Source organism: Microtus pennsylvanicus, chromosome 19, assembly GCF_037038515.1.
Source record: "Microtus pennsylvanicus isolate mMicPen1 chromosome 19, mMicPen1.hap1, whole genome shotgun sequence".
Taxonomy (NCBI): Eukaryota; Metazoa; Chordata; class Mammalia; order Rodentia; family Cricetidae; genus Microtus; species Microtus pennsylvanicus.
The window spans coordinates 13614999-13631604 of NC_134597.1; the positions used below are offsets into that span (position 1 = coordinate 13614999).

At 39.9% G+C, this 16606-nt stretch overlaps 1 pseudogene; it reads right to left on the minus strand.

The window, feature by feature from the left end:
- Positions 1 to 4777: 4777 nt before the first annotated feature.
- On the minus strand, positions 4778 to 5506 carry LOC142838388 (nuclear distribution protein nudE homolog 1-like; annotated as a pseudogene).
- Positions 5507 to 16606: the final 11100 nt, after the last annotated feature.

The following is a 16606-nucleotide window of genomic DNA, read 5'->3' on the forward strand; positions in this document are numbered from 1 at the left end:
TCATATGATGATGGAAAGTCAAAAGCAAAGTTCACTGTTATTACTCGTTCTCCCCAGAATAGTGATTCTTTGAGCTGATCTCATCCCAGTCAGCTGGGCACCTGTTAAAGCCTTGCCCAAAGAAGGGCGCATTCATTGCTTGTCCAGTGACAAATTGTCAGCCCAGGGAAATATATATACAAGTAACATTATACTGACTGAGCAGGTTGCATTTAGGAATATATGTTATATACGTGTATATGCATGTACATGTATACATGTAACAACTAATGAAAAAATAAGCCATCAGTTTGAAAGTGAGCAAGCAGGCATATATGGGAGGGGTTGGAAGGGGAAGTGGAAGGGAAAAATGGCATAACTATATTATATTCTCAAAAATAAAAGGAATAATAAGAACTGCATTTCACCTGGCCCCGATACGAGAGACTTTGACTGTATCTACTTTCTAAGCTCTATCTTCTGATAAAATTAAAGAGGTAAGAAATTTCATCTCTGTAATTTACCATTCTGATCATAGATGGAGAAATAAAAAGTAAGACAAAACAACCATTTCTAGCACCTCTCAAAATGCTTCACGTCCAGGGAATTTCCAGGGAAGGAAGCTCTGGTGGTGCTCCAGGTGTGGTCCTCCTAACCGATGTTTACCTCATGTGTGCCCCTTTCTGGAGAAGCGAATCCAGAGCTCACACGAGATCTCCAGCACTACCCTTATCAATACCTCTCCACTAACTCCCCCTAAAGCGTGACTCTGCCAACCTTGTATCTGTGACATACAGAAAACTGTGATTTTGTTTCTGGTGTGACCCCATTCTTCTCTATAGAGCTCTGGTCAAACAGTCATTGGCGTTCCCATGAACATGTCCCTCTTTCTGAGCCTTTGTCCATGCAGTCCTTCCCACCTGGAATTATCCCTTTTATTGAAGTATACAGCTGTACTTAGATTCTATCTCATCATTTTAAAAAATCCACTATGACTAGGTCTGCTTTCTCCATGAAGACTCCCGTGAATGTTAGGATTATTTTTATGGTTTGTTTTTTAGAATTCACATGAGTACAATGTATTTCATTATTCCCACTCCTCCTCCACCCCCAAAGCCTCCTGTGTCCCCCAGCCCATATCCTCTTCTCAAATCCATGCCTTCTTTCTCTATAACTATAATTGTTCTGTTTATATATACTTCACTTGAATATATTTTCTTCTTAAGTTACATGATTCTTATTTCGTACTTTTATATTTTCTTCATTCTCTTGTAACCACTCCTACTTAAAGCCCTGCATAGTTCCTCCCACATAAAATGCTAAATAAGTATTCATTAAGTTAAACTAAAAGTAGTCATCTTTGGATATTATATGTATGTTTTCAATATCCAAACAGTTTTGTCAAACCTTATTTAGGAACAAAGAGAAAAATCTCTCTCTCTCTCTCTCTCTCTCTCTCTCTCTCTCTCTCTCTCTCTCCACACCATCTCCCCATCTATCAATCCATCATCTATCTATCTTCTTTCTCCCTATCTCTCTGTCTCTCTGTCTGTGTGTGTGAGAGAGAGTGTGTGTATATTTTGTATATTCTCCATGTGTATGTGGGGGAATTATTGTCCTCTGAAACTCAATTAATATTAGAACTTAAAAATATGTTCAAGAAGGGGGAATGGGGGGAAAGGTAAGAGGAGGTGAAAATTTGTAATAATGATAATAATAATAATAAAAGAATGTGTAGTAATGGTATTTAAGTGGGTGTGGCTCTGGTGCATCCTGGTTAGTGCACCAGGGAGCAGCATATGTATAGTGTTTCTCAGTGTCGTTGCTGCGCTGGTTTTAGAGGGTTGCTATAACATAATGCCACAGATGTGGTAGCTTTCCAGATGATGGCAACCCAGACTCTCACAGTTCTGGCAGCAAGAAGTCTGAAGTGTGTCAGCAAGACTAGGTTGGACAGTGTGTTTCTTTCTTGGCCTCAAACTTCTAGTGGTTTTTTTTTTTTTTTTTTTTGCATTCTGGCTGCAGCATACATTAAGTCTCCATCTTTATATCACCTAGTTTTATGTGATTCTTTTCCATGTCTTTCCTAAGATTCAGGACTCATGCTGGTGAATTTAGGACCGACTTGCATAATACAGAGGGCATCATTTCAAAATCACTAATCAATTGTGCAAAGTCTTTTTCTGAATAAGTTACTACATTTAAAGGCTCTAGGTATCAAAATATGAACAATTCCCTTTTGGAGTCCACTATTCAATCTGCTGTAGCACATTGTGTGTTCTGTTCAAAGTTACTCCTATGTCATACACATAGCAACTTTCGCCTATTCCAGCAGTCTTTGGTCTCTTAGCCTATTAATGCCAGCAACTCTAATGTGAAGACCTCATCTGTGCATCATCAATTCAAGGACTTCTAATCTTACAATGGGAAATGATTCTGCTCACGTATAGGTAAGATTCTGGATTCTGAAGCCAAATTCCTAGTTACGGATGGACCTGTGAAGCAGAACACAATTTATGTGCTTCGGAGATGGACTAGTGGAACAGGCCCAGAAGACGCTAATGGAAGGAATATGGCCATATCCAGCTAAGACAAGTGTGAAATCCAGCAGGGAGAGTCTTGTCCAATGTTGGTGATCTAAGAATCAGTCCTCTGTCTCAACAGCAGCGCTGCAAGCCACTGGGCTGCAGTTCTAGTCTCTGAACATCAAGCTTTCATTTTTATGACATTTGACATCTGTTATCATGTCGGATTCATTCCATTTAGTCCATTGATTGTAGGTTTGAAGTTTGGAAGAATTCTAGGCCCCTTTTCTTATCTCCCCCTTTAGATCAAGCTTGACAAGTGTTTCTGTTTGGACAGCAATTTAAAAACTATTTTGGATTTATTGTATATGTTGTGAGGGATCTGGATCATTAGATGACAGAATTTTTCATGATCTTTCTTTGACTTTTTTCTTTAGATTTGCTGAGATGGTTAAGTCGAGTCAGGGTTTATACACATTCAGCCAAATACTTCACCAAAAGAATGTTTAGCCAAACTCAGGTATTTCTTCAAAGCACGAGTTTTCAATGGTAAAGCGTTAATGGTAGGATTGTTTGATGTCTGGATAGGCTGAGACCTCTCAAGTCATCAAATGCTGGCTTCTGCTTGCTTGCTAGTTACTGTCTGAAATTGTCCCTCTCATCTCACATTATTACTGTAAGTGGCAAGAAGAAAGCCAAGCTACACAATTAACACTTCATGCAATTCTCCTTCACTAAATTCGAATTCACTACTTTTGGTTCTGCCTCCCACACAAGTGTAAAAAACCACAGAAAATTCAGACCTTATCATTTTTGGTATTATGTAACAGAGATTTCTGCTCCAGTTTCCAGTGATATAGTCCTTAAAGATAGCAAAGTCTTTCTTTATGTTTATTTTTTACTTCCTTCAGAGAAATCACCATCTTCTCTGCCCCACCCCCATTATTTTATTACTTGACTAAACAAAAACTAAACTTCACAGTGACATGCACATATGTGGAAGGACACACATACACTAGCAGAGCAAGCATTTCTCTTGATTTTATAATTTTGGTAAAAAATAAAGTCTGTGCTTTCCCAGGTTATATGTCTCAAGGGAACAAATAGTCACACAGCTGAAAATCAACTTGTGAACGTCAGCGGCACTTGGGAAGTTCTGTGTCCAACTCCAGGCCAGGTTTGTGCCATCTACTAGAAAATAAATTAGTAGCAAAGTAAAGGGTGCCAAGACTGGAAATTAATGTGTGCTTCTCCATGTGAACCAAAGTGTGAGGAAACACTTCACTCCAAACAGAAACCAGCGAGTCTGGCATCGCCAATCCAGTGCCAGTTTCTCCATACCCGAAGGGAGCATCCTCCAGACATCCCAATCTCATGGTTTATTCAGCCTGGTTATTCCATGTGTCTGGCTGGATGAAGTCCTGTTCTTAGGGGTGGCATAATGAAGACCATTCCAACCCGGAGTCATTCAGGACCCAGATGCAAATGTCATCCCAACATCAGGGCAGAGGATTCAGTAAAGACTGAAGCAGGGTTTATCTATAGTGCACAATCTCTCACTTACCTAAGAGCCAGAAATGCCTCTGAAAACCCTTATGAGAGGCAGATTCAAAGTGTCAGAGGGCTGGATGTTGGTGGTGCATGCCTTTAATTCCATCATTCTATAGGCAGAGGCAGGAGGATCTCTGAGTTCAAGACCAGCCTGGTCTACAACGCGAGTTCCAGGCCAGGCGGGGCTACACAGAGAAACCCTGTCTCAAAAAACAAAACAAAACCAAACAAAAAAACATGTCAAATGTACATGAGCATAGTTGAAAACAGCCCTATGCCTCTGTAACCTCCCAGTCCTAGACACAATTGAATCAAGCTGTGAAAACACTGGGAGAATGTTCCAGAAGACAGCTCCAGCAGGAAAACTGAAGAGGAAGAGCTCCTGAGCTGGACTCTACTTCCCCCTGAAGAAGATTATGGATATTCAAGACATGTCTGGAGGCCATCAAAACTCTAGGTAGCCAATGACAGGGTGGCTCCATCATGCATTTCTTAGACTACCTCAGGGGACCAGTTCATTTCTATGACAGGCACTGCCGGAAACTGGGTTACTTTATAGGGATGATGCTGAATCCACAGCCATTAGGCTTAGTCAGCTTGGGTTGCATAACACAAAGTGAATGCTGGTGATGCTGGCTCTTATTTCTCAAAGCAACTTGAAAATATGACAACAAAAAGATGAATATAGAGGCAAGACAGTGAGGGTGCAGTTCCCATTGTGCCTAAAGCAATAGCTTGACCACACTCTGGGTGGATGGCGGCGCTGCTGACGAGAGCTGTGAGGCTGGCTTCCCAAACTCCAAGTGTTTCCCTGGCCTTCATACAGAGCAAACCATATTTACCAGATGAGACAGCCATATCTCAGTGGCTAGCACAGGGCCCGCAGGGTTCTAAAAGTGAATGTCAACTGTGGAAGCAAGTCTCACAGAGCATCAATTTTCTCTCCCTTTATCTCTCACACTGGGGCTGCTTGGCTGTCTGTCAGCACCATCTCTGCTTTTGGTTCCTCATCCTCAGGCTGGCACTCTTGTCCACGATCACACACCAAGTTCCTGCATGAAGCTCGTTTGGACTCCAGGGTCCTAACTTCCCAAAGCAGGACTCCAACAATGTTTAGGGCTGATATCTGGGGTTCAGTTGTGAGTAGGGTCCCACTACTGAAGCTGTCCAGATCACGTCTGAATGTTCCCAGTGTGTTCAAGCCATGGCTGGTTCCTCAGGGAACTATGGGGAGGATGGCACAGAGACTGTGACCAGCATAGCTTATGTCTGCCCTTTCAGTTTTCCCTGAGCCTGGCATAGGTGTCTGGGGCTTGTCTGCCACAGATCTCTGGCGTTATCCTTCGTCCTCTGAACTGATTCTAGAAGATTAACCTCCTCCAACTCACTCTCCAGGAAGGCATTTCTTTTGATGGCTTGGTTCAGTGTTGGTTAAAGTCTTCCAGGGACATGACTATAGTCATTTGGCTCTCCACAGGTTGTCATTGGCTTGCTTCAATTCCCGGATGGTTTTGTGGTTGATCATGAATGGCTTTCGTCAGAGCCAGGTCCTCCTCCAAGACTGAGATCTGCCAGTTGCTAACTCAATGTTGCGTTTCAAACGTCTCCTCCACAGTTTCCATCTCCATTCGAAGGCAGTTGTTCTTGGAGTCTCCAATTCAGCTTCTTATTTCCAGCTTCCTTCCTGTGCTGTGGGACAATGGACTTGTACTTTGTAAAGATTTGTCAGTTCCATTGTTTTAATAAAATGCTGATTGACCAGTAGCCAGGCAGGAAGTATAGGAGGGGCAATCAGAACAGGAGAATTCTGGGAAGAGAAAAGGCTCAGTCTGTAGTTGTCACCCAGACACAGAAGCAAGGTGAGAATGCCTCACTGATAAGGAACCCTGAATGCTCTTCTTTGGGCCGAGGGGAGGGGGGGGGGAACTTAATTGGGGGAGGGGGAGGGAAATGGGAGGCGGTGGCAGGGAAGAAACAGAAATCTTTAATAAATAAATAAATTTAAAAAAAGAAAAAAAGATACCAAGCCACACGGCTAACACAGACAAGAATTATGGGCTAATTTAAGATGCAAGAGTTAATAAGAAGCCTGAGCTAATAGGCCAACCAGTTTATAATTAATGTAGATCTCTTTGTGTTTCTTTGGGACTGAACAGCTGTGGAACTGGGCTGGACAGAAACCTCTGTCAACATTCCTGGAACTCTCAGAGCCTGTCGATCCTGGCTAGGTCTCTTCAGTAGTTTGTTTCTTCCTCCCCTAATCCAAAGCTCTTTCCTCAGTGGTGGTAAATGGGCAAGAATTTATTCTTTCTGTGGCCTGATGTCCCACCCAGGGGTCACAATCCCAGGCCAAGTGTAGGCATAGGCGTAGGCCAGCAGTTGAAATCGGGGGGGGGGGGGGGCGCATCTGGGGACAATGCAGAAACCTAGTGTAATGGAAACTTTTTAGAACCTATGAGGGTGACTCCAGCGAAGTCTCCTAGTAATGGGGGATTCAGAGCCTGAACTGGCTGCCTTCTATACCCAGGCAAGGCTCCTAGCAATGGGACTGGAACACAACCCCACCCACAAAACCTTTGGCCTACAATCTGTCCTGCCCATAAGACTTTGCTGGGGCAATGGTAGCACAAAACATGTGGGGGTAACCAACAAATGACTGGTCCACCTTGAGGCCCATGCCAGGAGAAGGCGTTCACTCCTGACACACTGCCTAGATACCGGAGGCAGGACCCAGGATAGAACCAAACATAACAAGCAAATAAAGGTCAATGAAATGATTCCTAATGCTATTCTGCTATACTCATAGATGGATGCTTATCCCTATTGTTATCAGAGGGGTATCATCCAGCAACTGACGGGAGCAAATGCACAGATTTAGCTAAAACACTAGGCAGAGCTAGAGGAAACCTTGAAGGAGAAGACAGGGTGGTCAAGGACACCAGGAGAACATAGGCTACAAAATCAACTAAGCAGGGCTCATAGGAGCTCAGAGAGACTGAAACAACACACATGGGCCCTGGGTGTGGGTCTGAGCTAGGTCCTCTGCATATATCTTATGTTTGAGTAGTGCGGACTCATAACAGTAGGAGTGGGTGCTGTCTCTGACTATTTTGCCTGCACTTGGGACACTTTTCCTCCTTACGGGTTGCCATGTCCAGCTGTAATATGAGGGTTTGTGCCTAGTCTTATTTTATCTCGTTAGGCCATGTTCAGTTAAACCTTTTGTTCGTTCGTTTTTGTTTTTAAAGGCAATAGAGCCTTGCCCTGTAAATAAAGAACCCAAAAAGATCAAAAAGGAATCTGGTGATAAGAATCAGGAAGAAGAAACATCAGGACCGAACTTAAAGAAGTCTGGTTTAACCAGTGACAGCAAGAAGCCAACAAAAGGAAATAGCCCATTGTCAGCCAAGAAGAGGAAAAGGACAGACGTGTTGGAAAAGAAGAGAAAAAAGAAAATATAACTTACATGGAAAATCTCAGACATCTTCTCCCCAAGAGAATGTCTTCTTGACAAATTCTCCTTTTCAGATATCACACCTAACTTTCCCGTGTGAGATACAAAAGGATTTTCTCCTTCGGGAGAAAACGTGTAGCCTAAAACTGAGCCACTTTTAGGTGGCACTTTGTTTTGTTAAATAGTAAAACTATTTTTGGCAGATGGCATTTTATTATATATTGACATATGTGGTCATTGTAATGTACACTTTTTACTGTTCAAAGCAAGTAAAGATGTAAAACTACTGTATTAAAAAAAAAAAAAAAAAAAAAAAAAAATAAAGGCAATAGAGGTGTAATTGTTTCTGGGAGAGCAGTGAGGTGGGACCATGGGGGGGGTGAGCTGAGAGGAGTGGGGGGAGGGGAAACTGCAATTGGGACATAATTTTTTTTCTACATAAAATTTCTTATTTTTAACATCTTTTCTATTTAATCTGTGATTCTCAAAATTCTCTTATTACCCTCAAAACTCTAGCCTCTACCCAAAGCCAACCCTACACATTTGGCTTAATTTTTAAAGAAAAAATTGGGCATTTAATTTTTTTTTATTATATTTATGTATCTATTGGTGAGTGTGCTGAAGAAATTCTACCTGTGACCTAATACTAGCTCCAGCTCCAGAGTGTCTAGCCTTCCTTTCTTGGTGAATTATTTTAGAGATAAAGTTTATATTCTTTGCTTGTCACAGCTGTAGCTAACACTTCCAATACTTGTCTCTTTGGGGCTCTTCTGTAGCCTTTTCTTTCTTCCTATGCTTCTCACCTAGTTCTAAGGGTTTTATCACTCAGAGCAAAAAACAGGTGTTGTAATAGGAGCAGTGGGCTGCTTCCCGCCACCCGGCTAGATTTACCTGAAATAATGGCTAGCTCTTACATATTGATCTAACCCATTTCTAATAATCTGTGTAGCCCATGAGGTGGCTTACCAGGGAAGATCTTAACCTGCATCTGTCTGGAGTGGGAGAATCATGGCGACTGCCCTGACTCAGTTTCTTTCTCCCAGCATTCTGTTCTGTTTACTCCGCCTATCTAAATTCTACCCTATCAGAGGGCCAAGCAGTTTCCTTTATTAGTTAACCAATGAAAGCAACAGATAAGATACAAGATCCACCTCCAGAAAAAAGACAATAAATGTGACTGACATAGTGATTTTACAAACATTTGCAGATGGCTGTAAAACTCTTCACACACAAGTGAGTACATACCAAGTTTGCCTTAGCTGTAAAGTAAAAGATAACCAGGCTACAATCCACATCTTCAGAGAGGCTAGGTAACAAGAGGGTCCAAAGGGGGATGCTTGGATTTCCTTGCGAAGGTGAAAGAGAAGCCAGCTCCTGTGTAGGCTGTGGGGTGGGTAAGGATGGGAACATGAGGGATCAGATTGGGAGAAGAAGGAGGAAGAGAGTACTGAAAGTGAGGTCTTCATTTGGGGGGCATTTGGGAGTTAGGTAGAAACCTGGTGCAAGGGAAACTCCCATGGATCTACAAGGATGACCCCAGCTAAGATTCTTAGCAATAGTGGATAGGTAGACTGAACTGGCCATTTTCTGTAATCAGACTAGTGACTACTCCAAATGTCATCAGGGAGTCTTCATCCAGTAACTAATGGAAACAGATACAGAGACTCACAGCCAAGCACTTGGCAGAGCTCAGAATCCTGTTGAAGAGAGGGAGGGAAGGTTTGTATGAGCCAGGGGGCAAGGTCATCACAAGGGAACACACAGAAACAGCTAACTTTAGCTCATAAGAGCTCACAGAGCCTGGACTGACAGCTAGGGAGCCTTCATGGGACTGACCTAGGCTCTCTACATATTGGTAACAGTTGTGTAGCTTGGTCTACTTGAGGGAATCCTAGCAACGGGAACAGGGCTCGTCCCTAATAATTTGGCTGTCTTTCGGGAACTGACTCCTCATTCTGGGAATGAGGTTGCCTTGCCCAGCTTTAAATCAAGGGGAGGAGCTTAGTGCTACCTTAACTTGATATGTCCATGTCTCAACCGAAAGAGAGGAGGAGGGGCTTTATGCTTGGGAGGGAGTTATGATGCAGATGAGAGGGAAGGAATGGGAGAAAAGGAGGAAAAAGAAACTGCACTCAGAATTTAAAATGAATGAATAAATTTAATAAAAAATCAACAATAAATGTATATTGAAAAAACAAATAAGCAAGCAAACACAAAGCCCTCTTTACATCCTTGGTTTTTGACTGACAGTTCCCAGCTTGGTCTGAAGCCAGAGGTTTTCACTTACTTAAGTAAGGGGCCTCTCTAATCACCCTTGGAATTCATTTTTTACTTTTCCTAGGCCTGTTATTACCAATTTGAAGGCTGAAAAAATAATAGATTTCTTTATGTTTAATGAAAACAGTCTTCCTCTGAGAGATAGCTTCATCACTGACAATTTTCTCACATGTTTTCAGATAAAAGGGAAAATTACACAGATTTAAAGTTATAATCATTTTAATATTTCTAATATATAGCATCTTTCTAGCTGAGCAACATGATTTTTTAAAAAATTTTTTCAATATTCACAGCATGGCTGTCCACAATACCCAAGCTCATCATCCCTGATTGCATTTTGAATGGTTCATTTATTTAGTATGACCACAAGAAACTTCCCAGAATGATTGCTGTGGGTATATTGTGAATATGAAGGCGGCCAGCTGATTAAAATGACCCTAGAGAGAATGGCAGAAATTTTTCTCTACCCTCTATCTCTATATAAGGGAAGGTAATTTTATTGCAAAGAAATAAATCCCAGGAAGGAATTTGTTTAAACGAGCATGGCAGTAGTCTATGTTTTTGGATCTTTGCAGATAAGTTTCCTGGCTTTTTATAAAGAAATTTAGTATAGTACCCCAAACCAGTGAGTATTAATACTCAGATTTTGTTTCTGTGGCCACTCAGAGTCAATTAGGCACAAGAATGCACAATGATTTAGTAAATCCTGGGGTTTTGGAATGTAGGCAAATTGAGTGTCCCAGATAATATGACTATCTTTAATCCAACTATTCTGTGTTAACCATGAACAGGTGCTGCCATTTCTATGATGATTGTCCAATTCTGATAAGTGACAGCTCTGTCATTACAAAGGTAGAATCCTGCACTGTGGGAGGAAGCAAGGTACTGCATGACTATAAAAAATGTAATTTTCTATTTTTAAGTCCATGACTGCCCCTAAATCCCTTGTCTCATTTCCTTCTAACAGCTGTCGCTGAATTAAAAAAAAAGAAAAGAAAAAGAAAGAAAGCCAAAGTGTCCATGAGAAAATAGCATGAGAGTTCTCAGGTTCTGACAGTTATGAGCACCTGAGCTCTTTCATGTCAATCCTCTGCTTCATAAGTTTTAAAGATATATGCACTGCTCAGGTCCATGAAACTTACCATATGACTGACATTTGTAGTGTAATAATGGTCAGGGATGCTCAAATAAAAAATGTTTTGATGCATCTAGGGTGCAACTCAGATATTTGCCTCCCAGTCATGAGGTCTTGAGTTTGATTATCACAACCAGTGGGAAAACAAAGCAAATGGAACATAAAAATAATGAAAATATTTGAGCAGATATTTATGCTTTATTAATAACTAATTGTGAGGATGAACATATATACACAAAATTCTTACTATAAACAAATAGAAATTAGCTTATCCCTTACTAGTTTTCTGACTGTGCACAAACCATCTGACCTCTTTGTATCTCAGTTTTCTAATTTACAAAATAGAGATCATCATGAAATGTTTAACTCAGTATTGTACAAAATCTGCTAAATTTTTAGTGTAGTGCATGTCAACTCTGAGTGTAGTTTGTGTCTGTGGTATCCTGCAGTTGATATGATTATAACTCAGCTCTTCATGGAGGAAGCTGCCCAGGTGGAGAACATAGAAAGGCTCTATCAATGCTTGATCCTTACCCTGAGACCCTTACCCTTGTCTACTGAAGGAAAAGGCATTAGAAATAGATACTTGCACTTCATTGCTAAACACGTAGAAATTGAAAGGCAGTGTTTGGAGTCCTATGACCATACACAACAGCAAGTGTTATCTTTTTCACAAGAGTGTTTTGAAGAATAGCCAACTTCTGAGCTGAGCCCCAATGAACGGAAAAGGTACTTAGAAAGTGGAGACTCTGGAACTGTGGCCATGACCGTATCACGAGAAGCAACCATTTGAGCCTTGGATCCACTGGCACCTGGAAGATTGTTCACCAGAATCACAGACAATCCCAATTAGAAGTTGTTCATAAAAAGTGACCATTATCGTGGTGGCTACAAATAGAAGATATGCATAAGTGCTTGCTGAATTTAAATATTTAGCTATAACAAGTACAACAGACTAGAGAATTAGAAGAGAGAGGGAGATGCAAAAGGATAGCTACCTTTGCCTCATGACAGTATCTGGGCTCTGCAGCCATCTGACTACAGACAAGGAAAGCTGCACATATGGGTATTTTATACCAGGCATGGCTATCGTGAAGTCACAGATACAGTGAAGCTATAAGTTATCTTTAGATAGGAATTTTGAGATATGTATGTGCATGTATGTGTGTGTGTATATTTTGCATATATAAAATAAGTAACTCAGTGTTTTGTCCAAGAAATTTTGGTAGACCCAATGTCCAAACTCATCACACATTTGTGGATAATTCTTGTTACATAAAAAAAAATCGTGATAACATTGGGCCATGGTGCAGTGATATATGGAGGTCAAAATTAACATTCTGTTCATTAGCTATCAATTTGCTTACAGAGAATTGTTTCTGGAATTCTACACACATTTTATTCTCTTTCTCTCCTAAAAAGACATGACGATTTTAAGAATGTGTAATCGTTGCCCTCCAGGGTTTATAATGATCTAGAAGAGACCAGTTTGATAAGGGATAAAATGACAAGAGTTTATGAGAAAACCATAAGCACACTCTCACATCATTTTGTCATTTGGCTTACAGTTGACATGCCAACATCCATCAAAGCGTTAGTAGCTATACATTTTCAGTTAAATATGTGGGCAATGGATGCATCTGTTCCTCAATTTCCAGGGGTCTAATTTAGTAAATACTAAGCGTCTTGAGTGGTAGAGAAAAGGCAACTCAGTAAAAAAAAAATTGTCCTTACAGAAGGACAATCCCAGGGATAAACACTGCTGAAGACGTAAGTGAAATTAACTTCAGTTACTCAGTCGTTGGAAAAACTACACCATGATCACCCAGTTTAAACCTGGCCAGAAAAGCCTCATGTCCAAGACATTTCCTAATTCCAAAATTAGAGTAAGAATTTAAGTTATATCAGAAATGATAGATGAATGCATTCAACACAATAGCTTGTTTGGTAAAAAAAAATTCATTCTTGTCCATAGGAGATCTCCAGACGATTTTTATTATGAATTATTCTCTTTCTAGTGTGAAGAGTATTTTGTAGAAATGACTGTTTTTGCTGCTTAATAATGACTAAATTATTAAATATGCTTTCAATGTACCTTTGGTACTCCTTATATTAGAGGATGGATATTTGACAAGGTACCCTGAATATACAAGAGAGCAACAAATTCTCACCAGTCAAATGTCTTTGCCATAAAGTATAGAAGATAAGACAGTATTTTTTTTTTTAATTTTCGAGACAGGGTTTCTCCATAGCTTTTGGTTCCTGTCCTGGAACTAGCTCTTGTAGACCATGCTGGCCTCGAACTCACAGAGATCTGCCTGCCTCTGCCTCCCGAGTGCTGGGATTAAAGGTATGCGCCACCACCACCCGGCCAAGACAGTATTTTTATGCCTGCATTTATGTGTGTCTGAAGATGCACGGGTGTATGTAGGTATGAATAACTGAGCATTTGGATATGGAGGTTAAAGTTCACCAATTGGATAGGCTGACCAATTAGAATAGTGAGCACCAAGGATCTTCCTGTCTCTACCTTTGTAACACTGGGATAGCAAGCATGTGTCACCATACTAGGATTTTATGTGTTGGCAATGGATCTCAGGTCTCCATGCTTGCAAAGCATGAACTTGTGGGATTTATAAAGCTCTTTAGAGTTCTATAGATCAGGACTTTGTCTTCCAAGATTGCAAGTAAGTATGCAAAGTTCAGTCCTGAGCATTTAGCATTTAGGTGAATAAGTGTTGTAATGTTTGAGGTGATAGTAATTATGGCCATGAAAATGAAGACCTAGCTGGAACTGTCAGCTAAACATCTTAAGTGAATATGACACATACATTAAAATAGTAGCTTACACATGCAGGAATTTGCTGGAGATCAGGCTGCTGGTATTCTTCTGAGAAGTCCAGAAAATGGGACTTAGAAGCTCAAACCACACTTGGATACTAACCCAAAAGTTAGTGACACTTCCATTTCTATTCTGGAACTTCCATTACTGTTATCTCTTTAAGCCATTGTCTCTTCTGCTGTTGTTTCCAGACATTAAATATTCCCCATTGATTCCTGATTCTTTATGTCAATTGATTTCTATCTATAAGTCCCATGTTTGTATGTCTGATCACATACTAGCTCCATGAAAGGTTAGAAGGAATTTCTGATTTCGATCCTAGATAGGTGGAACATGATTCAAGGAATACTCTGAATAATACTCTGATTAAGTTATCTGAGCGCTCAGTAGATGCTGGCTGCATCCATGAGAAAATAATTGGTAAGACAGATAATATTAGTATTTAAAGGGTCTTGTTTGTGAATCTCATACATGTTTGGAAACAAACTGGAGGCACGATTACATGAGAGTAGATGTTTACCAGTTCTTCTAGTATTCTTTGCTCTTTTCAAAGAATGTTAATAAGGTCTTGATTAATCCCTAAATCTCACTGTAATTTTGAGATAATGTATCTCTCAGTTTTAAGTCACAGTTAGATCAATATTATTATTACTGGTACCAGATATGAATCCCACAGGATTGAAAAATCCACCATTGAAAAATCGAAGTGTCTTTGATATCTTTACTGCCTGCGGTGGTTGGAATGAGAATGTCCCCCATTTTCTCATATATTTGAATATTCGATTCCCCAGTTGGTGTAATTGGTTGGGAAGAATTAGAAGGTTTGACTTTGTTGGATGAGGCATATTACTGGGGGTAGACTTTGAAGTTTCAAAAGCTCACACTTTCCCCCAAATAGTCTCTTCTCTTCTCTTCTCTTCTCTTCTCTTCTCTTCTCTTCTCTTCTCTTCTCTTCTCTTCTCTTCTCTTCTCCTCTCCTCTCCTCTCCTCTCCTCTCCTCTCCTCTCCTCTCCTCTCCTCTCCTCTCATTTCCTCTTCCCTTCCCTTCTCTTCCCTTTTCTTTCCTTCTCTTTCCTTCTTTTCCCTTTTCTTCTTCTCCCTCCTTCCCTCCCTCCCTCCCTCTCCCTCCCTCCCTCCTTCTCTCCCTTCCTCCCTCCCTCCTTCCTTTCCTCCCTCCCTCTTTTTCTCCCTCCATTATTCTTCTGGATTGAAGAATCATTTGTTGTCATTATTATTAGGTTTTTCTTCCTTTGGAAGCTTTTTGGAGTTTCTTTGAATGCTAACTGTTTAGTAACTTAAATATAATAAACTGTAATATTATTTCCTTTAAATTTTTTTTATATGAGCTGTATTGCTCTATCAAAAATTTAAATGATGTAAAGGTATTTTTGAGTATATAAAATCTAAGAATTTATTTCCAAACTGGCATGAACTTGCACTATGGGATATTAAATTTTCTTAAAAAAAAAAAAAAACCTTACTAAGAAAAACCAAGTCTACGGTATTTTCTGATTTCTATGTGGGAAATGTTGCAGCAATGACTAATTTTATGTTATCAACTAACAATGCAGCCCTGAAGACAGAAAATGGACGAAATGCATGTGATGGGCGCTTGCAAGCCTTTGTGGACTGGCTGCAGCGCATCTTAACTTTATGACAAGAAGCGTTGGAGAAAATTGCTAAGGTAGAAGAAAAATGACAACAACTGGAATTTGCATTTGCATAAAGTAATTTAAAAATCTTAGCAATGGAAAATATGTAGGTAAACACTGGGTATTCCTTTACTTAAATGCTTTAAAATTAATTTGTTTATTCAGACACCATTTAAGCAACTGTTAAAAACATGTGAGGACACCAGGAGTAAAAAAGTACAGATAATAAATAAGTGGAAAGATATAGAAAGTACAATTTATAAATAAACTTTTCTCAAAAGGGCAAGTACAGAAAATAAAATAAAACAAAATGGATAGTGTAATTAGAACACTTGAGTTTGGCAATGTTTGAAATACTTCAGTAATACAGCATAAATTATCAGATTGCAAGAAAACATGACCAATCTCTAAATTAGTTATAATACTTTTTTTTTCAGGACGGGGCACAGGTTGCACACTAAATCTCCTACCACTGAATTGCACACTCAACCAAATTACATACTTATTTTTAAAGAAAGCCACCTAGTATATAAAGCCTTTATATTTGAAGAATCTTGTAATCTGTTTTTTTCTCCCAAATTACCAGGTACTTGTAATAGCTCAGTGAGACACTGAGGTGAAGACACATCTGGAATACCTGATCCTTAAATGTAAGGATAAATTGATTTTATTCTGAGATGGGAAACTGGAATCAGAATACGTGTGGGGACCACCAGTCCTCCATTTTACTAGCTAGCTGACATTCTGTAAGCCACAAGACTTAGCATTTTTTTTCTTAAACAGTGGCTTCTTTAAAAACAAAACAAAACAAAACAAAAAAAACCAAAAAACACAGAGGCGACATAAGTGCTATCCGATAAATGCTTAAATTGTTTGTAAGGCTTATAACTCCTCCAAGCTTTTAATACTCCCTCGGGGTGAAACAGGAGGTATCTATATTTTGAGAAAGTTCCCCACAGATTCCAATGAGTAACTAATTCCTTAGTCTTCAGCATACATGGAGGTATTCATGTATGCTGAATGCATTCATGGCAGTATTCTTGTATGCTGAACTCTACTGGCTTCATCAATGAATAAAAAAAGGAATGAATGAACAGTAGTTCATGCCAGTAAGCATGTATGAGATTTCTGCAGTATTCCAGACTCTTAGTTTGACACAGTTACTGTATAACTATAAAGCAGTTTATTAAA